Raw genomic sequence first — 26,643 nt, 5'->3', positions numbered from 1 at the left:
AGTAGGCTTCAACTCAGGCATGCAAGGGTGGTTCAACATACAGAAATCCATCAATGTAATCCACCACATAAACAAACTGAAGGAGAAAAACCACATGATCATGTCCTTGGACTCCGAAAAGCATTTGACAAAGTCCAACACCCATTCATGTTTAAAGCCTTGGAGAGATCAGGGATACAAGGCACATACGTAAACATAGTAAAGGCAATATACAGCAAGCATACAGCCAACATCAAACTCAATGGAGAGAAACTTAAATCAATCCCACTGAAATCAGGGACAAGACAAGGCTGCGCACTCTCTCCATATCTCTTCAACATAGTACTTGAAGTCCTAGCCAGAGCAATAAAACAACTAAAGGAGATCAAGGGGATACAAGTTGGAAAGGAAGAGGTCAAAGTGTCACTATTCACAGATGATATGATAGTATACATGAGTGACCCCAAAAATTCTACCAGAGAACTCCTTCAGCTGATAAACACCTTAAGCAATGTGGCAGGATACAAAATCAACTAAAAAAAATCAGAAGCCCTCCTGTACACAAAAGAAAAAAGGGCTGAGAAAGAAATTAGTGAAACAACACCCTTCACAATAGCCACTAATAACATAAGGTACCTTGGGGTGACATTAACCAAACAAGTGAAAGACCTATTTGTGAAAACTTCAAGTCTCTGAAGAAAGAAATTAAAGGAGATCTCAGAAGATGGAAACATATCCTTTGCCCAAGGATTGGTAGGATTAACATTGTGAAAATGGCCATCCTGCCAAAAGCAATCTACAGATTCAATGCAATTCCCATCACAATACCAACGCAGTTCTTTTCAGACCTTGAAAAAAAGATTCTCAGCTTCATATGGAGAAACAAATAACCTAGAATCTCCAAAACAACCCTGTACAACAACAGATCATCTGGAGGTATCTCCATCCCTGATCTCAAGTTGTACTACAGAGCAATAGTAATAAAAACTGCATGGTATTTTCATAGAAACAGAAACGAGGTTCAATGGAACCAAATATAAGACCCAGAAATAAACCTATGTACCTATGAATACCCGATTTTTGACAAAGCAGCCAAAACCATTCAATGGAAAAAAGATAGCATCTTCAACAGATGGTGCTGGTGTAATTGGATGTCTACATGCAGAAAAATGAAAATATATCCACATTTATCACCCTGCACAAAACTAAAGTCTAAGTGGATCAAAGAACTCAACATAAAACCAGATATGCTAAATCTGTTAGTAGACAAAGTGGGGAACAGCCTAGAACTCATTGACACAGGAGACAACTTCCTGAACAGAACCCCAACAGCACAGGCTTTAAGAGCAACAATCAATAAATGGGACCTCTTGAAACTGAAAAGCTTCTGTTAAGCAAAGGACACCGTCATCAAAACAAAACGACTACCTACAGATTGGAAAGAAACTTCACCAACCCTTTATCTGACAGAGGGCTAATATCCAGTATATATAAAGAACTAAAGAAGCAGAAAAGCAGCAACCCAAGTAATCCAATTAAAAAAAAATGGGGAACAGAGCTAAACAGAGAATTCTCTGTAGGGGAATATAGAATGGCAGAAAAACACTTAAAGAGATGCTCAACGTCATTAGCCTTTAGGGAAATGCAAATGAAAAGGACCCTGATATTTCACCTTACACCCATCAGAATGGCCAAGATGAAAAACTCAAATGACAACACATGTTGGAGAGGTTGTGGAAAAAGGGGAACACTCCTCCATTGCTGGTGGGAATGTAAACTGGTAAAACCACTTTGGAAGTCAATCTGGTGCTTTCCCAGACAATTGGGAATAGTGGTTCCTCAAGACCTAGCTATACCTCTGCTAGGCATATGCCCAAAATTTGCTCAAGTGTACAATAAGGACATTTGCTCAACCATGTTTGTAGCAGCTTTATTTGTAATAGCCAGAACCTGGAAACAACCCAGATGTCCATCAACGGAGGAATGGGTACAGAAATTGTGGTATTTTTACACAATGGATTATTACTCAGCAATCAAAAAGGAGGAAGTCATGAAACTTGCAGGCAAATGGTGGGATCTAGAAAAGATCATTCTGAGTGAAGTATCCCAGAACGAGAAAGGCAAATATGGAATATACTCGCTTATATAGGCCTAAAAGATAAGATAAACATAATGAAATCTATACACCTAAAGAAGACAATCAAAAAAGCAGACACGGGGTATGATGATCTATCCTCATTTAGAAAGACAAATGGCATATGCATTGAATGTATGACATGAGTCTACCACAGAAATCATCTGAAAGACCCTACCTAGCAGTGCTCCAAATTAGATACTAAGACTCATAACCAAACCTTCGGCAGAGTGCAGGGAATCATATGAAAGAAGGGACGTTTGATGTGGAAAGGATAGGAGCTCCACAAGGACCAAACATATCTGGGCACAGGGTCTTTTCTGAGATAGACACTCAACCAAAGACCATGAGAGGATAAAACCTAGAACCTCTACTCGGATGTGACCTGTGATAGCTCAGTAATCAATTGGTTTCCCATAGTAAGGGGAACAAGGACTATTTCTAACAGGAACTCAATGACTGGCTCTTTGACCTCCCCACCTCCCAAGTGAGGAGCAGTACTGTTAGGCCACAGAGGAGGGCTTTGCAACCAGTCCTGAAAATACCTGACAAAAGGGAATCATATGAAATTGGAGGAGGTCTTCCCCTATCAGTGGACTTGGAAAGGGGCAGGGAGGCGATGAGGGAGGGAGGGTGGGATTGGGGAGGGAATGAGGGATACAGCTGGGATACAGAATTAACAAAATGTAACTAATGAGAAAAATAAAATTAAAAAAAAAAAACTATTAAAATAAAAGAGTCTACACTGCAGGGTGTCAAAGCAGATTGTAAGGCTCATAGCCGAACCTTGGGCAGAGTGCACGGAATCTTTTGAAAAGAGGGGGAGATAGAAAGACCTGCAGGGGCCAGGAGCTTCACAAGGAGAGCATCAGAACCAAGAAATACGGGCACAGGGCTATTTTCTGAGACTAATACTCCAACCAAGGTCCATGTATCAAAGTTAACTTGGAAACCTTGCAAAGATGTAGCCCATGGCAGTTCAGTGTCCAAGTGTGTTCCCTAGTAATTGGAATAGGACTGTTTCTGATATGAACTCAGTGGCTAACTCTTTGATCATCTCCTCCTGATAAGGGAGCAGCCTTTCTAGTCCACAGAGGAAGACAATACAGACAATTCTATTGAGACCTGATAGGCTAGGGTCAAATGGAAAGGGAGGAGGATCTCCCCTATCAGTAAACTTGGATGAGAGCATGGGAGAAGATGAGGGAGGAAATGTGGTATTGGGAGGGATTGAGTCACGGGGTTACAGCTGAGTTAAATGTGAATAAACTATAATTGATATAAAAAATAAAATTAAAAAATGAGTAAAAGAAGAAAATTGAAAAAAAAATAAAAACAGTGATACACACACACACATACACACATTATACATAAAGAGTTACACTTTAGTTCCTTAGAGCTAACAGAAATGAAAGATAATATAAGGGAAGAGTATAAACAGCTCAACACTACACTGAAGGATTGATAATGTCATGTTTCAGGTTGTGGTAAACAATGGCACAATTGGTTTTACACATTAAATGAATTCTTTAAAAAGGAAAGAAAATGTACATAGTTAAAATAAGACCCTTAGAAGAAAATTTCCCAACTTAAAGAAAAAGATGTCTATAAATATACAAGAGGCCTACAGAACACCAAATAGACTAGACCAGAAAAGAAACTCCTTATGTCACATCATAGTCGAAACACTAAATCTAAAGAACAAAGAAAAGATATTAAAGGAAGCAAGGAAAAGGGCCAAGTAACACATGGAGGAAGACCTATCAGAATCACACCAGACTTCTCATGAGAAACTATAAAAGCCAGAAAGGCCTGGGCAGATATCATGAAGACTTTAAGGGACCACAGATATCAACCCAGACTCCTATACCCAGCAAAGCTTTCAACCTACATTGATGGAGAAAACAAAATACACCATGACAAAACTAAATTTAAGCAATATCTGCTCAGCAACCCACCCCTACAGAAGTTACTAGAAGGAAAACTCCAATGCATTGAAAACAAATACACCCAAGAAAAGACAGGATATACATAATCTCTCAAGAGAAATTGCAAGAAAACAACCAATGAACAACAGTAATACCACCAACTCCACAGTAAAAGGAACTAACAGCCATTGATCACTATTATCTATCAATATCAATAGACTCAACTCTCCAATAAAAAGGCACAGATTAACAGAATTGTTGTGGAAACAGGATCCAACATTCTGCTGCATCCAAGAAATACAACTATGCAGCAAAGATTAAACACTACCTCAGAAAAAGGGCTGGAAAAATGTCTTTCAAGCGAATGGACCCAGAAAACAAAATCGAGTAGCTATCCTAATATCTAATAAAATAGACATTCAACCAACATTAATCAAAAATGATGAGGAGGGGCACTTCATTCTCATCAAAAGAAAAATCCACCAGGAGAACATCACAATTCTGAACATATGCCTCAAATTCAAGAGCATCTACGTTTGTAAATTAACTATTAGTAAAGCTGAAATTATACATCGATCACAACACCTTAATAGTGGGGGACTTCAACACTCCACTCACAGAAATGGACAGAAAATCCATACAGAAGCTAAACAGGGAAATAAGAGCACTTACAGATTCCCTAAATCAAATGGACTTAATAGACGTCTACAGATCTTTTTACCCAAACTCGAACGATTATACCTTCTTTTAAGCACCTCATGGAACCTTTTCCAAAATAGACCATATAGTTGGTCATAAAGCAAGCCTCAGAAGATAGAAGAAGATTGAAATAATCCCTTGTAATCTGTCTGACCACCATGGACTAAGCTCGACTTCAACAACAACAGAAATAGCAAAAAGCCTACATATAAGCACATGGAAATTGGAAAACTTGCTACTCAACAGCAGGTGAGTTAGGGAGGAAATAAAGGAAGAAATAAAAGACTCCCTAGAATTCAATGGAAATGAAGGCACAACATACCTAAACTTATGCGACACAATGAAAGCAGTACTGGAAAGTTCATAAGTGCCTTCAAGGAGAAATTTGAAACACTGAATACAAGCAATTTAGTAGCTCATCTGAAAGCCCAAGAAAGAAAAGAAGCAGGCACACCCAAGAGGAGTAGATGGCTCAAAATACTCAAGCTCAGGGCAGAAATCAATAAATGAAAAACAAATAAAACAATTCAAAGAATCAATAAAACCATGTGCTGGTTCTTCGAGAAAATAAAAAAGATAGACAAATCCTTAGCCAAACTAAATAGAAGCCTCAGAGAAACTGTCCAAATCAGCAAAATCAGAAATGAAAAAAGGGACATAACAACAGACACGAAGGGAATTCAAACAATCAATAGGTCCTACTACAAAAGCCTATACACCACAAAATTTGAAACTCTAAATAAAATGGACAATTTTCTTGATAGATTCCATTTACCAAAATTAAATCAAGAACAGGAAAATCAATTAAACAGTCCTCTATCCCCCAAGGAAAGAGAAGTAGTCATCAAAAGTCTCCTTTAAAAAGAAAAAAACCAGGGCCAGATGGTTTCAGTGCAAAATTCTACCAGCCCTTCAGTAAAGAGCTAATGCTAAATCTCTAAAAATATTCCACAAAATAGAAACAGAAGGAACATTACCATACTCATTCTATGAAGGCACCTTGATACCTAAAACACACAAATACCTAACCAATAAAGAGAACTTCACACCTATCTCTCTTATGAATATTAAAGCAAAAATACTCAATAAAATACTTGCAAACCGAATTCAAGAACACATAAAAGATATCATCCATCATGAACAAGTAGGCTTCTTCCCAGGCATGCAAGTGTGGTTGAATATATGGAAATACATCATGTAAATAAACTGAAGGAGATAAACCACATGATCTTCTCCTTAGATTCCAAAAATGCATTTGACAAAATCCAACACCCATTCAGGTTTAAGTCTTGGAGAGATCAGGGATACAAGTCACATATCTAAACATCATAAAAGCAATATCCAGCAAGCCTATAGCCAACATCAAACTCAACTGAGAGAAATTTAAAGCTATCCCAGTGATATCAGGAATAAGGCAAGGCTGCTCACTCTCTCCATTTCTCTTCCACATATTACTTGAAGTCATAGCTAGATCAATAAGAAAACTAAAAGAAATCAAGTGGATACAAATTGGAATGTAAGAGATCAAAATTCACTACTCGCATATGATATGATAGTATATATCAGGGACCCCAAAAATTCAACCAGAGAACTCTTTCAGTTGATAAACACCTTCAGCAATTTGGCCGGATACAAAATTAATTCAAAAATAACCAGAAGCCCTCCTGCATGATATTGGCATAGAAACAGAAGGGTGGATTGATTGAACAGAGTAGAGGACCCAGAAATAAACCCATGTACCTATGGATACTTGATTTTTGACAAAGAAGTCAAAACCATTCAGTGGAAAAAAGGCAGCATCTTCAACAAATTTTGCTGTTCCAACTGGATGTCTACATGCAGAAAAATGAAAATAGATCCATATTTATTACACTGCAAAAAACTAAAGTCCAAGTGGATCAAAGACCTCAACATAAAACCAGAAACACTAAATGTTTTTGAAGGATAAGTGGAAAAGTTCCTAGAACTCATTGGTACATGAGACTACTTCCTGAACAGAACATCATCAGCTCAGGCTCTAAGAGCAACAAACCATAAATTGAACCTCATGAAATTGAAAAGCTTCTGTAAAGCAAAAGACACTGTCCTCAGAAGAAATTGACAGCCTACAGACTGGGAAAGGATCTTCACCAACCCTATATCTGACTGAGGGCTGATATCCAGAATATATAAAGAACTAAAGAAGTTAAAACGCAATAAATCAAGTAATCCAATTAAAAAATGGGGTATGGAGCTAATCAGATAATTCTCTGTAGAGTAATAAAGAATGGAGAATAAACGCTAAAAGAAATGCTCAACATCCTTAGCCATCAGGGAGATACAAATCAAAATGACCATGAGATTTCACCTTACACCCATCAGAATAGCCAAGATCAAAAACTCAAGTGACAACACAGGCTGGATAGTTCGTGGAGAAAGGGGAACCCTCCTCCATTGCTGCTGGGAGTTTATACTTGTACAACCACTTTGGAAATCAATCTGGAATTTTCTCAGACAATTAGGAATAGCACTTCCTCAAGATCCAGCTATACCATTCCTAGGCATACATCCAAAATATGCTCAAGTACACAAGGACATTTGGTCAATCATGTTCGTAGCAGCTTTATTCATAATAGGTAGAATCTGGAAACAACCCAGATGTCCCTCACCTGAGGAATGGATACAGAAATTCTGTTACATTTACACAATGGAATACTAGTCAGCAATAAAAACGAGGAAATCATGAAATTTGCAGGCAAATGGTGGGATTTAGAAAAGATCACCCTGAGTGAGGTATCCTAGAAGCAGAAAAACACACATTATATACTCACTTATAAGTGGAAACTAGATCTATAGGATAGGATAAACATAAAAACCTCTGCAATCTAAAGAAGAAGGAGGACCGATGGTAAGAAGATCAATCCTCTCTTAGAAAGACAAAGGGAAAGGATATTGGAAGTAGGGGAAAGCAAGAAACAGGACAGGAGCCTACCACTGAGGGCCTCTGAAAGACTCTACCTAATAATGTATCAAAGCAGATGCTGAGACTTATAAACAAACTTTGGGCAGAGTGCAGGGAATCATGTGAAAGAAGAGGTAGTTAGTAAGACCTGGAGAGTACAGGAGCGCCACAAAGAGAGCAACAGAACCAAAATGTCTGGGTTCAGGTGTATTTTCTTAGACTGATCCTCCAACCAAGTACATTCATGGATATAACCTAGAACCCCTGCTCATATGTAGCTCATAGCAGCTCAGTATTCAAGTGGGTTCCCCAGTAATGGGAACAAGGAATGTCTGTGTAATGAACTCAGAGGCTGCCTCTTTGACCACCCCCCCTGAGGGGCAGGGAGCCTGGCCAGGCCACAGAGGAGGACATTGGATCCAGTCCTGATGAGGCCTGACAAGCTAGAGTCGATTAGAAGCAGAGGTGGACCTCCCCTATCGGTTTACTTGGAGAGGGGCATGGGTGGAGATGAGGGAAGGAGGGTGGGATTGGGAGGGAATGAGAGAGGTTGCTACAGCTAGGATGCAAAGCAAATAAAATTTAATTATTAAAAAATTAATAAAATAAAATAAGACCCAATATTATATGGCTAATATTCCCCTATGAGTGTGTATATACCATGCTGTCTTTCTTCATCTGGGTTATGATTTTTTCCTAGTTCTAACCATTTGCCTGCAAATTTCAAAATTTCCTTGTTTTTAATAGCTGAGTAATATTCCCTTTTGTAAATGGATAAACATACTAAAATCTACAGTTCTAAAGAAACTTATCAACGAGGAGGATACTAACAAATATGCTTAATTCTCATTCAGAAGGGAAATCAGGACACCTAAAGTGGTAGAAGAGTGAGAACAGGACAGGCATCTATCAAAGATCTCCTCTGTTGTAGTAAATTTAAAAAGATAATTATTGGGCTATACGTTATTCATTATTAGTCCTCAGATTATCATAGCAGTATTATTTAACCCACTATCACAAATAAAAAAAATAAAACACCTGTTAGATTTTATAGTTGCCTCATATACCTTGGGCTAGCAGATCTTGCAACCTACACTGTCAGAATCCCTTGACCATCCATCTCTCAGCCACCATCCCATGCAATTTTCCTTATCTATCCTATTTTCCATCCATAATCTTATAAATTTTGCTTTTATTCTTCCTCAGGGTCCTTTCATGCCATTATTAGAGTCCTTCTCCAGGCTAACCCATCCTTAAGTCCTCCTTCCTTCTCTCTTCCTATCCATCTCCTTTGCTTGATTCTCTGTCTTCTCAAAGCCCAGGAAACTTACCCACACCTATCCTATTCTGCCTTGCCCCGGTATAGGCCATTTAATTAGCCAATCAGGTAGGTTTACACAACACATATAGGTGTTCCTAGATCTTGAGGACAAGTAACATGCATCAGACCAACCTCTAATACTCCAATAGAAGACTCCACCCAGGAGAGGATTGAAGCAGATGCAGAGACTCACAGCCAAACTTTGGACAGAACATAGGTAGTCTTATAGAAGAAGGGGGAAATAAAAGAACATGGAGGGGAAAAGAGCTCCAGGAGGAGACAATCAAAACACTAAACTGGGTCCAGGCAAGACTATAGAAACGGATGCATCAACTAAAGACCATATATAGAAAGGACATAGACCCTCTACTCAGAGGTAGCCGATAGACAGCTCAGTGGTTTCCCTAAAAAGGGGAATAGAGACAGTTTCCAAAATGAACTAGATTGCCTGCTCCTTGATTACTTCACACAGAGGAAAATGATCCAGCAGACCTGTTAGGACCAGATAGGCTTGGGTCAGACAGTAGGGTAAGAAGACTTCCCCTATCTTTGTACTAAGTAAGAGGGATAGGGGAGGAAAAGGGAGGGAATGTGGGACCAGGAGGAGATGAGGGAGGGGGCTATGACTAAGATACAAAGTGAACAAATTTTAAATAATGATAATTATAATAATGAAAAAATAAGACTCATCAAGCATTTTCTTACTTAAAATTTTTTGGTATTATACAAAATAATGAGTTTTAGGTGCTGGTGTGATGCCACTGCTTTCAAGATTGAAGAGCAATGATTCCCAGGACCAAAGTAATAGGGGAGAAACTATTCCTGCAAATTGGACACTGACCTTCACTCTCCTGTTGTGCCTGCCTTCACTTTATGCCACTCTAGAATAAATTAATCAAATATAATTAAAATTAATTAATGATATTTATTATGACATTCACACATGCACACATGTATGTATGAATGTTTCATTGTACCTTGATCATATTTACTCCACCATTATTCTTTCATCACACCCTCTGACCTCTCTCCCCTTTCTGTCTCATTATCTATCTATCTATCTATCTATCTATCTATCTGTCTGTCTGTCTGTCTGTCTGTCTGTCTGTCTGTCAACACTTGGTTTTGTGTACAGAGATATGCTGACAATGTTTGGTATTTTATTTTTCTTCCAACTGTAACTCTATTTTGTTCCTTTTGAGTCTTCATATACATAGTTCCTTTCTAGACAGATAAATAAACAATCGATAGATAATAGATAGGTGTATATACACATATATGTGTGTGTGTGTGTTTGTGTGTGCATAGATAGGTAGATAGACAGACAGATATCTACTTAGATATGCATCATTAGAGATAAAATGTGATTGTTTTCCCTCTGTTTCGCTCATTTTTTTTATAATGATATCCAGCTTCATTCATGTTCCTGCAAATTATAGAATTTCATCCTCTTATGTTTAAAATTTTAGGTTGCTATGCAAGAGAAGTGAAAGTGTATGTGTACATGAATTGAACATAAATGTTCACAGAAGCACTGTTTATTATAGCTGTAGGCTGGGAATACAAATATCCAAATATCCACAAAGGAATGGTGACAAAATAGAATACCATCAGGTGAAAAACAAGAACAACTCACCAATAATGCAATTACATGGTAAACTTCAAAAACATTAGGCTACAATTATAACATAGACACATAAAATTGTATCATCTTATTCCAGAAACTTTGTTTTACCTTTATTTTTAATTTTCTTTATTCTTATTTTCTGTCAATGAGATTTTTTTTATAACAGGTTTTAAAATATTATTCAATTTGGGGATTTTTTTCTTTTTGCTTTTTTTAAAAAAAAATTATTTTTCTTATTAGTTACATTTTGTTAACTCTGTGTCCCAGCTGTATCCTGTTCCCTCATTCCCTCCCCAACCCCACACTCCTTCCCTGATTTCCTCCCTGCCCCTTTCCAAGTCCACTGATAGGGGAGGATCTCCTTCCCTTTCATTTGACCCTGTTTTATCAGGTATCTTCAGGGCTGGCTGCAAAGTCCTCCTCTGTGGCCTAACAGGAGTGCTCCTCACTTGGGAGGTGGGGAGGTCAAAGAGCCAGTCATTGAGTTCCTGTTAGAAATAGTCCTTGTTCCCCTTACTATGGGAAACCAATTGATTACTGAGCTATAACGAGTCACATCCAAGCAGAGGTTCTAGGTTTTATCCTCTCATGGACTTTGACTGAGTGTCCATCTCAGAAAAGACCCTGTGCCCAGATATGTTTGGTCCTTGTGGAGCTCCTATCCTTTCCACATCAAACTCCCCTTCTTTCATATGATTCCCTGCACTCTGCCGAAAGTTTGGTTATGAGGTTATGAATCTTAGTATCTAATTTGGAGCACTGCTAGGTAGAGTCTTTCAGATGATTTCTGGGGTAGACTCCTGTCATATGTTCAATGCATATGCCATTTGTCTTTCTAAATGAGGATAGATCATCATACCCCATGTCTGCTTTCTTGATTATCTTCTTTAGGTGTATAGATTTCATTATGTTTATCCTATCTTTTAGGTCTATATAAGCGAGTATATTCCATGTTTGTCTTTCTCGTTTTGGGATACTTCACTCAGAATGATCTTTTCTAGATTCCACCATTTGCCTGCAAATTTCATGATTTCCTCCTTTTTGATTGCTGAGTAGTATTCCATTGTGTAAAAATACCACAATTTCTGTACCCATTCCTCCGTTGATGGACATCGGGGTAGTTTCCAGGTTATGGCTATTACAAATAAAGCTGCTACAAACATGGTTGAGCAAATGTCCTTATTGTACACTTGAGCAAATTTTGGGTATATGCCTAGCAGAGGTATAGGTAGGTCTTGAGGAAGCACTATTCCTAATTGTCTGAGAAAGCACCAGATTGACTTCAAAAGTGGTTGTACAAGTTTACATTCTGACCAGCAGTGGAGGAGGGTTTCCCTTTCTCCACAACCTCTCCAACATATGTTGTCACTTGAGTTTTTCATCTTGGTCATTTTGATGGGTGTAAGGTGAAATCTCAGGGTCCTTTTCATTTGCATTTCCCAAAAGGTTAATGACGTTGAGCATTTCTTTAAGTCTTTCTCTGTCATTCTATATTCCTCTAGAGAGAATTCTCTGTTTAGCTCTGTTCCCCCTTTTTTAATTGGATTACTTGGTTTGTTGCTTTTCAGCTTCTTTAGTTCTTTATATATACTGGATATTAGCCCTCTGTCAGATAAAGGGTTGGTGAAGACTCTTTCCAATCTGTAGGTAGTCGTTTTGTTTTGATGACAGTGTCCTTTGCTTTACAGAAGGTTTTCAATTTCATGAGGTCCTGTTTATTGATTGTTGCTCTTAAAGCCTGTGCTGTTGGAGTTCTGTTCAGGAAGTTGTCTCCTGTGCCAATGAGTTCTAGGCTGTTCCCCACTTTTTCTACTAACAGATTTAGCATATCTGGTTTTATGTTGAGGTCTTTGATCCACTTAGACTTTAGTTTTGTGCAGGATGATAAATGTGGATCTATTTTCATTTTTCTGCATGTAGACATCCAATTACACCAGCACCACCTGTTGAAGATCCTATCTTTTTTCCATTGAATTGTTTTGGCTGCTTTGTCAAAAATCGAGTATTCATAGGTACATAGGTTTATTTCTGGGTCTTCTATTTGGTTTCATTGATCCTCCTTTCTATTTCTCTGCCAATTCCATGCAGTTTTTATTACTATTGCTCTGTAGTACAGCTTGAGATCAGGGATGGAGATAACTCCGGATCATCTGTTGTTGTACAGGGTTGTTTTGGAGATTCTAGGTTATTTGTTTCTCTATATGAAGCTGAGAATCTTTTTTTCAAGGTCTGAAAAGAACTGAGTTGTTATTTTGATGGGAATTGCGTTGAATCTGTAGATTGCTTTTGGCAGGGTGGCCATTTTCACAATGTTAATCCTACTAATACATGAGCAAGGGAGATGTTTCCATCTTCTGAGATCTTCTTCAATTTCTTTCTTCAGAGACTTGAAGTTTTCTCAAACAGGTCTTTCACTTGTTTGGTTAATGTCACCCCAAGGTACTTTATGTTATTAGTGGCTATTGTGAAGGGTGTTGTTTCCCTAATTTCTTTCTCAGCCCTTTCGTCTTTTGTGTACAGGAGGGCTTCTGCGTTTTTTGAGTTGATTTTGTATCCTGCCACTTTGCTTAAGGTGTTTATCAGCTGAAGGAGTTCTTTGGTTGAATTTTTGGTGTCATTCATGTAACCTATCTTATCATCTGCGAATAGTGACACTTTGACTTATTCCTTTCCAATTTGTATCCCCTTGATCTCCTTTAGTTGTCTTATTGCTCTGGCTAGGACTTCAAGTACTATGATGAAGAGATATGGAGAGAGTTTGTAGCCTTGTCTTGTCCCTGATTTCAGTGGGACTGATTTAAGTTTCTCTTCATTGAGTTTGATGTTGGCTGTAGGCTTGCTGTATATTGCCTTTACCATGTTTAAGTATATGCCTTGTATCCCTGATCACTCCAAGACTTTAAAAATGAATGGGTGTTGGCCTTTGTCAAATGCTTTTTCAGTTTCCAAGGAGATGATCATGTGGTTTTTCTCCTTCAGTTTGCTTATGTGGTGGATTACATTGATTGATTTCCTTAAGTTGAACCCCCCCCTTGCATGCCTGGAATGAAGCCTACTTGGTCATGGTGGATGATATCTTTGATGTGTTCTTTGATTCGTTTTGCAAGTATTTTATTGAGTATTTTTGCATCAATATTCATAAGAGAGATAGTTCTGACGTTCTCTTTTTTTTGGGGGGATTTTGTGTGGTTTGGGTATCAGGGTGACTGTCACTTCATAGAATGAGTTTTGTAGTGTCCCTTATTTTTCTTTTTTGTGGAATAGTTTGAGGAGAATTGGTATTAGCACTTCTTTGAATGTCTGGTAGAATTCTGTGCTGAAACCATAGAGCCCAAGGATTGTTTTTGGAGGGGAGACTGTTAATGACTTGCTTCAATTTCCTTGGGGGATATAGGGTTATTCAGTCTTTCTACCTGATCTTGATTTAATGTTGGTAGATGGAATCTATCAAGAAAATTGTCCATTTCGTTTAGGTTTTCAAATTTTGTGGCATATAGGCTTTTGTAGTATGACCTAATGATTGTTTGGATATCTTCAGTGTCTTTAGTTATGTCCTCTTTTTCATTTCTGATTTTGCTGATTTGGATAGATTCTCTCTGCTTTTTAGTTAGCTTTCCCGATATAAATCTAGTAGCACTCCATGCTTCTGTGGAGGCCCCTCTCCTTTAGAAAGCCCAAAAGTCCAAATTCTAGCTTGAGTGACTCTCCACTCACCAATTCTGGAGATTCATGTCTTCTGCCTCTCCAAAACGGTGTGCTCTGTTCACTGCCATCTTGGAGTCTCCATGCCCTGGTTTTTTATGAGGAAAGAAATTATGGGGTTACAAAGACAATGATATAAGGATAACTTATTCCTGTATATATAGTACCTTAGAGATAGTAAGTTATGAATGGGAGTAAAAAAAATGCCAGTCATTGGAAATAACATAATTAAGTCTGAAGTGCTTAAAAAGTACACAAAGTCTTTTAGATGCTGTCTAAATGCACTGTCTTAGAAGCACACTGAACTTAGCGGGATAGTATTAGTTTGTGTGTTAAGTATCTCTCTGTTCTAGGAAATCAAATAACATAAGAAATTCTCTAAACTTCTCTGATACGAGCTCAATCATGTTCAATAATTTGCAATCTTAAGCCAGTCAGGGACCAAATGAGTACCAGCTCATAATGCCATGGGATTGACCTTGATTGTAAAGCTGCTGCTCCCTACTACATTTTCCACATTACTCTGTAATACCCAAAAGGAGATAGATAAGAAGGCATGCATACCTGAATTGATAAAGCTCCAGACCCTGAATCTGAAAGTTCAGGGTTCAAATCCTCTTTACAAAAAAAGGAGACAGGTCTATTCTGACTTTTATACAATGCTAGGACAAACACCTGGAAGCTCACAGCATACATGACTTTCCAGAAGTTCATGGTTGGATCATTCTTTTTTGCAAAAGATGATTGAAAACGTAGGGTTCTGTTGTTTGCAAGAACTAAACATAATTGACCTTGAGAGATGTGTTCACAAAAGAACAGCCTACCACTGCACGGATTATTTATACCCAGGTGTTGATTTGGGAAAGAATTTTGAAAACTATTAATCACTACTTAACCATATCTGTTATCTTATGTCAATGACCTCTCATTAGAATGCCTGCAATTCTACCACTAAAGATACTTCTATTGAAAGTAAAGTTGATCCTCTCCTTAGACTCATTCCAGCCCAATTAAATGACAACCTCTTCCAGAAATATGGAACTCAAAGTTTCCCACATTGAGTAGTGTGGTGTAGCTAACAGGAAACAGGAAATATGAGAATGCAAAAAGAAAGCACTGATATTAAAGTGCAGAGTATTTCCTCTTTTGTTTTGTTTTTTCTTTGATTCATGTAGGCATTTAAATATCAAATCAAGGAAAGTAAGGAGAATCCTAGAATGACTCCATTTTCAGCTGAAGAAATGAGCTGGTAATTTAATTCTGTCCTGATCAAGCATGTAGAGCTGAATTCATTTCCTGAAGATTCTTCTCCTATTATCATTAATTCTTATCTTTGCTCTTCCTCAGGGTTTTGTGGCTCTTCTATGCTTCTGGGGTAATTTAATTGAATCATGGATGTGACCTTTAATGATAAATAATACTGAATTAAAAATTTATTATGTCTCTGGGGCTTCTGTTCAGTTCCATTGATCCACCATTCTATTTCTATGCCAGTACCATGCAGTTTTTATTACTGTTGCTATATAGTACAGCTTAAGATCAGGGATGGAGATACCTACAGAAGCTTTTTCATTGTAGAAGACTGTTTTAGCAATTCTGGATCTCTTGTTATTCTGTATGAAGTTGAGAATTTTTTCTTTCCAGGTCTGTAAAGAATTGTGTTGCTAATTTGGTGGGAATTGCATTGAATTTGTAGATTGCCTTTGGTTAGATGGCCATTTTTACTATGTTAATCCTGCCAAGCCATGAGCATGGGAGATCTTTCCATCTTCTGATATCTTCTTCTCATTCTTTCTTCAGAGACATGAAATTTTTTTCATATAAATTTGACTTGCTTGGTTAAGGTTGCACCAAGGTACTTTATGTCACTTGTGGCTATTGTGAAGGGTGTTGTTTCCCTAATTTCTTTCTTAGCCTTTTTGTGTTTTGTATACAGGAGGGATACTGAATTTTTTTTGAGTTAATTTTGTATCTGGCCACTTTGCTGCAGGTGTTTATCAGCTATAAGAGTTCGCTGGTAGAATTTTGGGGTCACTCAAGTATACTATCATAACTTCTGCAAATAGTGATACTTTGACTTCTTCCTTTCCAATTTGTATCCCCTTGATCTCCTTCAACTGTCTTATTGCTCTAGCAAGGACTTCCAGAACTATGTTGAAGAGATATGGAGAGAGTGGGGAGCCTTGTCTTGTCCCTGATTTTAGTGGTATTACTTTAAGTTTCTCTCCGTTTAGTTTGATGTTGGCTATAGGATTGCTGTATATATTGCCTTTACTATATTTAGATATTTGCCTTGTATCCCTGAACTCTCCAAGACTTTAAACATGAATGGAAGTTGGATTTTGTCAAATGCTTTTTCAGCATCTAGGGAGATTATCATATGTTTTTTTTTTTTCTTTCAGTTTGTTAATATGGTGGACCACATTGATGGATGTCCATATATTGAACCACCACTGCATACCTGGGATGAAGCCTACTTGGTCATAGTGGATGATATCTTTGATGTCATCTTGTATTCGGTTTGCAAGTATTTTGTTGAGTATTTTTGTATCAATGTTCATAAAGGAGATTGGCCTGAAATTTGCTTTCTTTGTTGGGTCTTTGTGAGGTTTAGGTACCAAGGTGACCGAGGCTTCATAGCACGAGTTTGGTAGTGTTCCTTCTGTTTCTACTTTGTGGAATAGTTTGAAGAGAACTGGAGTTACCTCACACTTATGGACACTTGATCTTTGACAAAGATGCAAAAACCATACAGTGGAAAAGAGATATCATTGTCAATAAATGGTACTGGGATAACTGGATGTCTACATGTAGAAAAGTACAAATAGATCCATACTTATCACCCTGAACATAACTAAAGTCCAAGTGGATCAAAGACCTCAAAATAAAACCAGACACATTAAATCAGTTAGAAGAAAAAGTGGGGAAGACCCTAGACTCATTGGTACAGGAGACAACTTCCTGAACAGAACACCAACAGCACAGGCTCTAAGAACAACAATCAATAAATGGGACCTCATGAAACTGAAAAGCTTCTGAAAGCAAAGGACACTGTCATCCAAACACAATGATGGCCTACAGATTGGGAAAGAATCTTCACCAAACCTTTTTCTGACAGAGGGCTCATATCCAGTATATATAAAGAACTAAAGAAGCTGAAAAACAGCAAACCAAGTAATCCAATTAAAAAAGGGGGAACAGAGCTAAACAGAGAATTCTCTGTAAAGGAATATAGAATGACAGAGAAACACTTAAAGAAATGCTCAATGTCATTAGCCATCAGGGAAATGCAAATGAAAACGACCCTGAGATTTCACCTTACACCCATCCAGAATGACCAAGATGAAAAACTCAAGTGACAATACATGCTGGAGAGGCTGTGGAGAAAGGGGAACACTCCTCTACTGCTGGTGGGAATGTAAACATGTACAACCACACTGGAAATCAATCTGGCGCTTCCTCAGACAACTAGGAATAATGCTTCCTCAAGATCCAGCCATGCCACTCCTAGGCATATATCCAAAATGGGCTCAAGTACACAATAAGGACATTTGCTTCATGTTTGTAGCAGCCTTATTTGGAATAGCCAGAAGCTAGAAACAGCCCAGATGCTCCTCATCTATAGAATGGATGCAGAAATTGTGGTACATCTACACAATGGAATATTACTCAGCAATGAAAAATGAGGAAATCATGAAATTTGCAGGTAATTTTTGGGACCTGGAAAGGATCATCCTGAGTGAGCTGTCCCAGAAGGAGAAAGACACACACGGTATATACTCACTCATATAGACATGTAATATAGGATAAACTTATGAAAATCTCTACACCTAAAGAAATTAATCAAGAATGAGGACTCCGGCTAAAATGCTCAATCCCCACCCAGAAAGGCAAAGAGGATGGACATCCGAAGAAGAAGAAGAAGAAGAAGAAGAAGAAGAAGAGAGGAAACAACCTAGGAACCTGCCACAGAGGGCTTCTGAAAGGCTCTGCCCTGCAGACTATCAAAGCAGATTCTGGGACTTATGGCCAAATGTTAGGCAGTGTTCACAGAATCTTATGTAAGAAGTGGGAAATATTAAGATCTGGAGAGGAGAGCAACTCCACAAGGAGAGCAACAGAACCAGAAATTTGAACACAGATGTCTTCCTAGAATCTCATACTCCATCAAAGTACCATGCATAGAGATAACCTAGAACCCCTGCACAGATGGCAGTTTAGCGTCCATGTGGGTTACATAGTATTGTGAAGAGGGACTGCCTCTGACATAATGTGATTTGCCTTTTCTTTGATCACCTCCCCCTGAGGTGATAGCGCCATCCTGCTGATATCTGATAGACTATAATCAGATCTGATAGACTAAGATCAGAAGGAAGGAGAGGAGGACCTTCCCTATCAGTGGATTTGGGGAGGGGCATTCGTGAAGAAGGAGGTGAGAGGGTGGGACCTGTAAGGGAGGAGGGAAGGGATTATGGGGGGATACAAAGTGAATAAAGTGTAATTAATAAAAATAAAAATTAAAAAAATTACTATATCACTAATTATATAAAAGAAGTCTTATAATGTTAAATAATTTAGTTGAGTTTCAATGGTATTATTACAGAATCAAAGATATATAATTTACATCTCTTCCTATAGCACCACATAGTGATATTGAACTCTTGAGATCAGATGAGAGGCTATAACTTCACTTCAAGATGATCCAGCTTTTAGGAGAGGAGAAATCTGCAGAAGTCACTGTGGCTGTGCTGCCTAAGAATTCTGAGCAGATATGACATCCAGGAAGGGCAGCATGAAGAGGGGCAAATCTGAGCAAACATTCTCATTTCTGTGTAGAAATGCAGCAAGCATTTGCTGATATATAAATATTAGCATAGCTTCAAACAGAGAAGTCTTTTTGAAATGTAGTATAAATCTTACACACAATAAGAGAAAAGTACATTCTTCAATTGTCACATGACCCTGAAAGAAGCTTTCTTATGTCTTTGGACTTCAATTCCCACCTGAACTGAAAAACCACAGAATTTAATGTTGAGGTAATTTGTTTAGAATAGATGACTTAAACTGAAACCTGAGTATGAAAAATGTAAGCTCAACTTCAACCACCAGCCAGTATAATTATTTATTGTTTTAAAAGAGAAATGACTTCTGGTGGTTTATTTATTTGTTCTTCAGATAATTTAGTCGCCTCTTGGAAATATAGTTCAAGTACTTATTCCATGGAAGGAGTAAACTATGTCACTGAATTCATTTTCTGCTGTCTTTCTCAGAACCCAGAGGTTGAAGAAGACCCAACAAAAAGAGAGAATTTCAGACCTACCTCTTTTATGAACTTTGACTCAAAAATATTCAATAAAATATTAGCAAAACAAATCCAAGACCACATAAAAGATATCATCCACCATGACCAATTAAACTTCTTCCCAGGCATGCAGGAGTGGTTCAAATATGGAAATAAATCAATGAAATCCACCAAATAAACAAACAGAAGGAAAAAAAAAACATGAATATCTTAGATGCCAAAAAAGCATTTGACAGAATCCTACACCCATTAATATTTTTGTTTTAGAGAGGTCAGGAATACATGGCATATACTTAAACATAGCAAAGGTAATATACAGTAAGCCTATAGCCAATATCAAACTAAATGGAGAGAAACTTAATCAATCCCCCTGAAATTAGGGAAAAGGCAAGCATGTCCTCTCTCTCAGTAGTTCTTCAAAGTAGCACTTGAAGTCTCCTAGATTCAGCAACAGAAAACTAAAAGAGATAAAGAGGATACAATTTGGAAAGGCAGAAGTCAAAGTATCACTCTTAGCAGATGTGAGGATAGTATACACAGTGACTACAAAAATTCTACCAGAGAATTCCTTCAGGTGATAAATGCCTTCTACAAAGTGGCTGGATACAAAATTAACTCAAAAAATAGCCATCCGATATATAAAAGACCAAAGTGATGAAAAAGAAATTAGGGAAAGAACACCCTTTATAATAGCCACAAATAACATAAAGTACCTTGGTATAACACTAACCAAGCAAGTGAAATACGTGTATAAAAAACAAACAAACAAACAAAACCAAAGAAATCAAAAGCAAAACAAAACAAACAAAAAACTTCACATCTCTGAAGAAAGAAATTGAAGAAGATATCAGAACATGGAATGATCTCCCATGCTCATAGACTAGTAGGATTAACATAGTGAAAATGGACACCCTAGCAAAAGCAATCTACAGATTAAATGCAATTCCTATCAAAATATCAACACAATTATTTACAGAACTTTAAAGAATAATCCACATTTTCATACGAAAAAACAAGGAAACAATTGTAGATTTGCTAAAACATTCCTGTTCAATGACAGATCTTCTGGAGGTATCTCCATCCCTGATCTCAATCTGTACTATAGAACAACATTAATAAAACTAGCATCATACTGGAAGAGAAGCAGGGCTGGATGATCAATGGAATCGAATAGAAGACCTCCACATAAACCCTCACACAAATGCACACCTGATTTTTGACATAGAGTCCAGAAAAATACGAGGGAAGAAAGACTGCATCTTCAACAAATGGATACCTTCATGTTGAAAAATGCAAGTAGATCCACAGTTATTATCCTGCTCAAAACTAAATTCTAAGAGGATCAAACACCTCAACATAAAACCAGACACAGTAAACCTGTTAGAAGAAAATTGGGGAAGAGCCTTGAACTCATTGGCACAGGAGACAAGAACCAGAACAAAGCACCATAGCACAGCTCTAAGATGGATAATCAATAAATGGGACCTTATGAAACTGAAAGGCTTCTGTAAAGCAAAGGACACTGTCGTCAGAACAAAACATTATCCTGTGGATTGGGAAAGGATATTCACCAACCCCATACCTGACAGGGGGATAATATCCAGAATGTAAAAAGGACTCAAGAAGATAAACACCAATAAATCTAGTAATACAAATAAATAATGGTGTACAGAGCTAAACAGAGAATTCTCAATAGAGGAATTTTGAATTTCAGAGAAACAGCTGAAATTCAACAGATGTTGAATTTCAGTTCAACATCTTTAGTCATCAGGGAGATGCAACTCAAAACAACCCTGAGATTTCACCTTACACCCATCAGAATGGCTAAGATCAAAAACTCATGACAGCACATGTTGGAGAGGATGTGGAGAAAGGAGAACCCTCCTCCATTAATGGTGGGAAAGTAACCTTGTTCAACCAATTTGGAAATTAATCTTGTGCTTTTCAATAAAATTAGGAAGAGTGATACCTCAAGATCCAGCTATATGTCTCCTACGCATATACCCAAAAGATGCCCCACAATTCACTAAAGATATTTGTGCAACTATGTGCATAGAAGCTTTGTTTGTAATAGTCAGAATTTGGAAACAACTCAGATTTCCCTCGACAGAGGAATGGATACAGAAATTGTGGTTTATTTGCACAATGAAATACTACTCAGCTATTTTAAAAAAAGGAACTCATGAAACTTGCAGGCAAATGGTGGTAACTAGAAAAGATCATCCTGAGTGAGGTAACCCAGAAACAGAAAGACACACATTGCATATATTCACTCATAAGTGGTTTTTAGACATATAATATAGAATAAACATACTAAAAGCTATACTCCTAAATAAGCTAAACAACATGAAATACTTTAGGAGAGATGGTCAGTCCTCAATGGCAAACATGATAGACATCAGAGGCAGGCAAAGACAGGGAAGTGGACAGGAGCCTATCACAGAGGACCTCTGAAAGACTCCACTGATCAATGCATTGAAGCAGAGGCTGAGACTTATATCCAAAATTTTGGCAGAATGCATGAAATTTTATGAAAAAGGGGGAGATTGAAAGATCTGGAAGGCATCAGAGATCAGAGCTCCTAAAGGAGAACTACAGAGCCAAAAAAAAAAAAAACCCCTCAGCCCTATGGGCCTGAAGAAAATGGTACCCCAAACAAAACCATGCATGGAGAGGACCTAAAACCCCTCCTTAGATGTAGCCCTAGACTCTGTCTACAAGTGGGTTCCCTATTAATGGGAGCCGGGTCTGTCTCTGGCATGAACATAGTGGCAGGTTCTCTGATTCTGATCACCTCCACCTGGTGGGTGCAGTCTTGCTGGCCACAGAGGAAGAAAATGCAGCCAGTCCTGATGAGACCTGATAAACTAGGGTCAGATAGAAGGTAGAGGAGGAACCCCTCTCTAGGGGACTAGGGGCATGGCCTAAGGGAGTGGCATAGGTGGAGAAGATGGAGGGCAGTTGTGATTGGGAGGAGACAAGGGAGAGGGCTACAGCTAGGGTACAAATTGAATAAATTGTAATAAATGATAATAATAATAATAATAATAAAAGAAAAGGTAAGGTGGAGAGTGATATAGAAAAATACTCGAGCTCAGCCTCTCTCTTTTGTATGGTCATAAGTAGACAAGCATGCATGCACATTGCTGTGTTATAATAATTCTCCTAAGAAGAGATAACACACACATAGACTCACCCCATCTAAGGAGGCTACCACCAAATACCACTAAACAAATCCACCAAAGTTCAACTTGGTAAACCAATGAGCTTTATGAACACTACTTACAGGAGTAGAAATGACTCAAAAAATGATTCATCACCAATGCTAGCTGCAGCCCTGGTTACAGCTCACAGATTTGAGAACCTAGAGCAGACTGCACAGCCTGCAGGCAGCTCAACAGTTGGAGTGTGTCCTTCCAAGAGACTCAGTTGGTCTAACCCACTTCCAGGCAGCTCAGCTGCTCTCAGAGTCTTCTTTGCAGTTTACCTGGTCTGAAAGTGATTCTACAAACTTTTCTGTTCCCTCTGGAATGGATGGGGCCTAGTGAATCTTTTTGGTGGTGGGGATGAACAACTCAAACAACTGCTTATCTCTTTTAGCCTACAGGTCACCAATCTAATTTTCACTAAGCTGGAATGAACATCTAAAGGAATCTTAGGCTCAGTTAAAAAATTTCCAAGTTCCACTAATTTGTCTTCTCTTTGTGTCACACAATTCTGCCCTCTGCCCAGTGGGAAGCCTCTGGATAAAGCTGATAAGACTAGGAGCCATTACTTCATTTCCTTTACCTTCTGAAGCCACAGGGTTATTTTTTCTGCACTCTTGTGGATTATTTACATATAGTATTCTTTTTTTCTTTTTACCTTACATTGATCCCTTTATTTCAAATATGTGAAATGTGGGAGGCAACACTTCCTGATTCATAGATAAAGAAGTAGAGAAACAAAGAAGCAAACATCAAGTTAAAGTAGCTAATTAGATGCATCTCCAGTAGAATATAGGCCTTCCAATTAGTGAGTATCTGTTAGCATTTATAAAGAATAAGAAGAGTTGGCATCTTTTGCCATGAGTGTAACATTTAATTCTAGCAGTGCCACTGAGCAAAGGTCCAAGCTGGAATATGGTTACTATATTTCTCTCCAAGAACAATTCACTGGCTGAGTGATGCCTAATAGACTCATGTGTTTGAATGGTTGGCCCATAGGAAGTGGTACTATTGGGAGGTGTGGCCTTGTTGGAGTAGGTGTGATCTTGATGGAGAAACTGTGTCACTGAGGGGGTGGGCATTGAGGTCTCAAACACTCAGGATGGGCCTTATGGGGACATTTTCGTTCTGCTGCCTATGGATCAAGATGTAGAACTCTTATCTCCATTTCCAGAACCATATCTACCTGCATGCTGACATGCTTCCTATTAAGACAAGCATGGACTAAACCTCTGAAACTGTAAACCAAAACAAATTAAATGTGTCTCTTTATCAGAGTGCTGTGGTCAAGGTGTCTCTTCACAGCAGTAAAACCCAAACTGAGAGAGAGATCATGATCCTTAACATCAGTTATGGATAATAAGTAGTGGAAATGTAATCATGTGAGTGGGTGGCAGAGGTTTAATGTTGAAAAACAAAAACAAAACAAATCAAAACAAAAAACCAAAAAACTTTCAGGAGTTAAGCAAAAGAAAAGGTCGAAAATTCTGGTATACTCCAAATTGAATAGGAAATTATGAGGACTCCAGTGTCTTAAGAAACCAAGAAAGAAATACTGGTAGGAAAGATGAGAAACAGGAGATAAGAAGATAATAGGAAACTGAGGAGATTTGTGCAGCAGTTTGGACAATTGTGTGCTCTCTTGTTCTATGTCAGTGCTCAAAGTAAACAGTAAAAATGGCACAAAATTCCCTTGTAAGTTGCGAAGGAAGAAATGACTTTTAGCTTTGAAAGAGGATGCTGCAGGAAGGGGAAGTGGTACTGTTAGGGCAAAGAAATGGTAGAATTGAGGACAGAAGATTTTGTTGTCAGAATATAATGCAAAAGGGGCAGTGGCATTTAAAGTCATAGTAGAGGCTGACTATGCAGGTGAGACTATGTCTGATAGGAAGCCTCTGAGAAGTGCACTGGCATGGTGCTTGGGTATGTAGAAGAAAAAGAGCTTAGACATTGGCTTCTCCTGGAAAAGCCATTAAGAGATTGGATTTATCAATTCCTATCCTAGATGGAGTCAGAAGCAGGAATAAAGGAGGTGTCAATGATTTATATACTTTTAAAAAGCAAGGAGGATTGAATTATACAGTGTTGGTGGCTTTTATAGAGAGATGACTCATAGCAGAAAAAAATGCGATTTCATTTAAAAGTCTTCATCACTTAAGATATTTTTGGTGTGTATACATTGTCATTTTTATTTGCACCTGAATGTGAAGCCAGAAGACATTAGCAGTCTTCCTCATTTTCTCTCCACCTTAGGTTTTTTTTTTTTATTTTGTTTCATTTTTTTTTTACAAGATCTCTCACAAAACAAGAGGCTTGCCAATGCAGCTCTACTGGCTGGTTGGCAAGCCTCAGTGTTCTTGTCTTTGTGCACCCACTACTGAGAATACAAGCATCTGTGTCATTCTTGCCCTTTTGAACAGGGAAGAGCCCACTGGATGCACAAAGGAAAGGCACTAATTAGTATCAAGGCCTAATGTTCACCATTCTCCAGTGCAACAGGAAGGGAACAGGTATCATGTATTCAGGGATATAGGCTGGAGGACAAATGGACATTTACAGGGATTTGGCAGAAAAGTAGGGGACAGTGGACTCAGGTACTTATACAGTTGTACTTTGCGGTCTAAATAGGGACTGATTCATGTGTACCTAGAATACACATCAAGGACTATGATCCAATAGGGGGGAAACAGGACAGTCTGGGAGGTATGGCAAGGCGGCTTCTCATCAATACACCCAACTTGTCAGTGACTCCAAGGAATGAAAAACTCCCTCCCTCTTCTGGCCAAAATCAGAAGGCTTTGATCTCAGAAATGTGAGAAAAGCAGAGATACTATTGTCTGCTGCTGCAGACAGTCAGCCCATGAGATTGGCAGACCTTTCTCATTAAGAGAATGTAGTCTCTGGGGGACTGGAGAATGGCTGAGAATATAAAGTTTTAACTGCATGGGGTGAAAACATGAGTTCACCATCCAGTACTCATTTAAAAGAAAAGTATATGGACAGGCATATCTAATCTGTGCACTAGGGTGACAGAGACAGGAGGATGGAAAGAGCTGCCTGGATACCTCTTCTAGCACAATCAGTGAGCAACATGTTCAATCAGAGATCCTGTCTCAAAAAGCAGAGAGAATAAGTGAATAAACACCAGATTTTGCCCTATGACATCCTCACGTTTGTGCACACATACAGAGAGAGAGAGAGGAAGGGAGGCAGGGAGGGAAAGAGAGGGAAAGGGAGGGAGGAAGGTGCAGAAAGATGAGAGAGAGTAGAGAGGGAAGAATAAAGGAAGGGAAGGAGAGAGAGAATGAGAGGTTGTAAAACGCAATACATCATGATCTTTGAAATCAGACTAACTCAGGGAGTACATTCATTTCCTTTCTCTGGCTTTAACCAACTGCCTCAATACACATATCTGTTCCTCTTCTTCATTGTGAGTGAGTGAAGAAGGAGGTAATGGAGGAAGAAAATAGTGGAAGCTAAACTGGCTCCATCCATAGCACCTTAGAGAAAAGAGGACAGGAAGTATGGGGAAGTCAGAGACAGGTGTCATCATTAACCTGATGTGCTGGCTGGGTACGTGGGGAAACTGCAGAGAGGGCAAGGCTATGCCAAGGTAGCCAATGCTCCACTCAGGGCTGAAAAGGTTCCAGGGAAGTGCACTCACAAGACTTGTGCACACCTAGGCACAGGCCAAAGAGGGCTGGCGTGGCCTGAAGCTAACAGAATCTGTCTGTAGAGCCCATGTAGACATCTGCACTGTCAAGCAGGAAAGAAAATATTAATTTCGAGGTGGAGAAAGAAACA

At 38.5% G+C, this 26,643-nt stretch overlaps 1 pseudogene; it reads right to left on the bottom strand.

Moving 5' to 3' along the window:
- Positions 1-15,045, bottom strand: part of LOC132649916 (COP9 signalosome complex subunit 5-like) — a 68,552-nt pseudogene extending 53,507 nt beyond the window's left edge.
- Positions 15,046-26,643: the final 11,598 nt, after the last annotated feature.

The sequence above is a fragment of the Meriones unguiculatus genome, chromosome X (assembly GCF_030254825.1).
Source record: "Meriones unguiculatus strain TT.TT164.6M chromosome X, Bangor_MerUng_6.1, whole genome shotgun sequence".
Taxonomy (NCBI): domain Eukaryota; kingdom Metazoa; phylum Chordata; class Mammalia; order Rodentia; family Muridae; genus Meriones; species Meriones unguiculatus.
The sequence above is the reverse complement of the archived record's forward strand: the minus strand, read 5'-3'. Positions and strand labels throughout refer to the sequence as shown.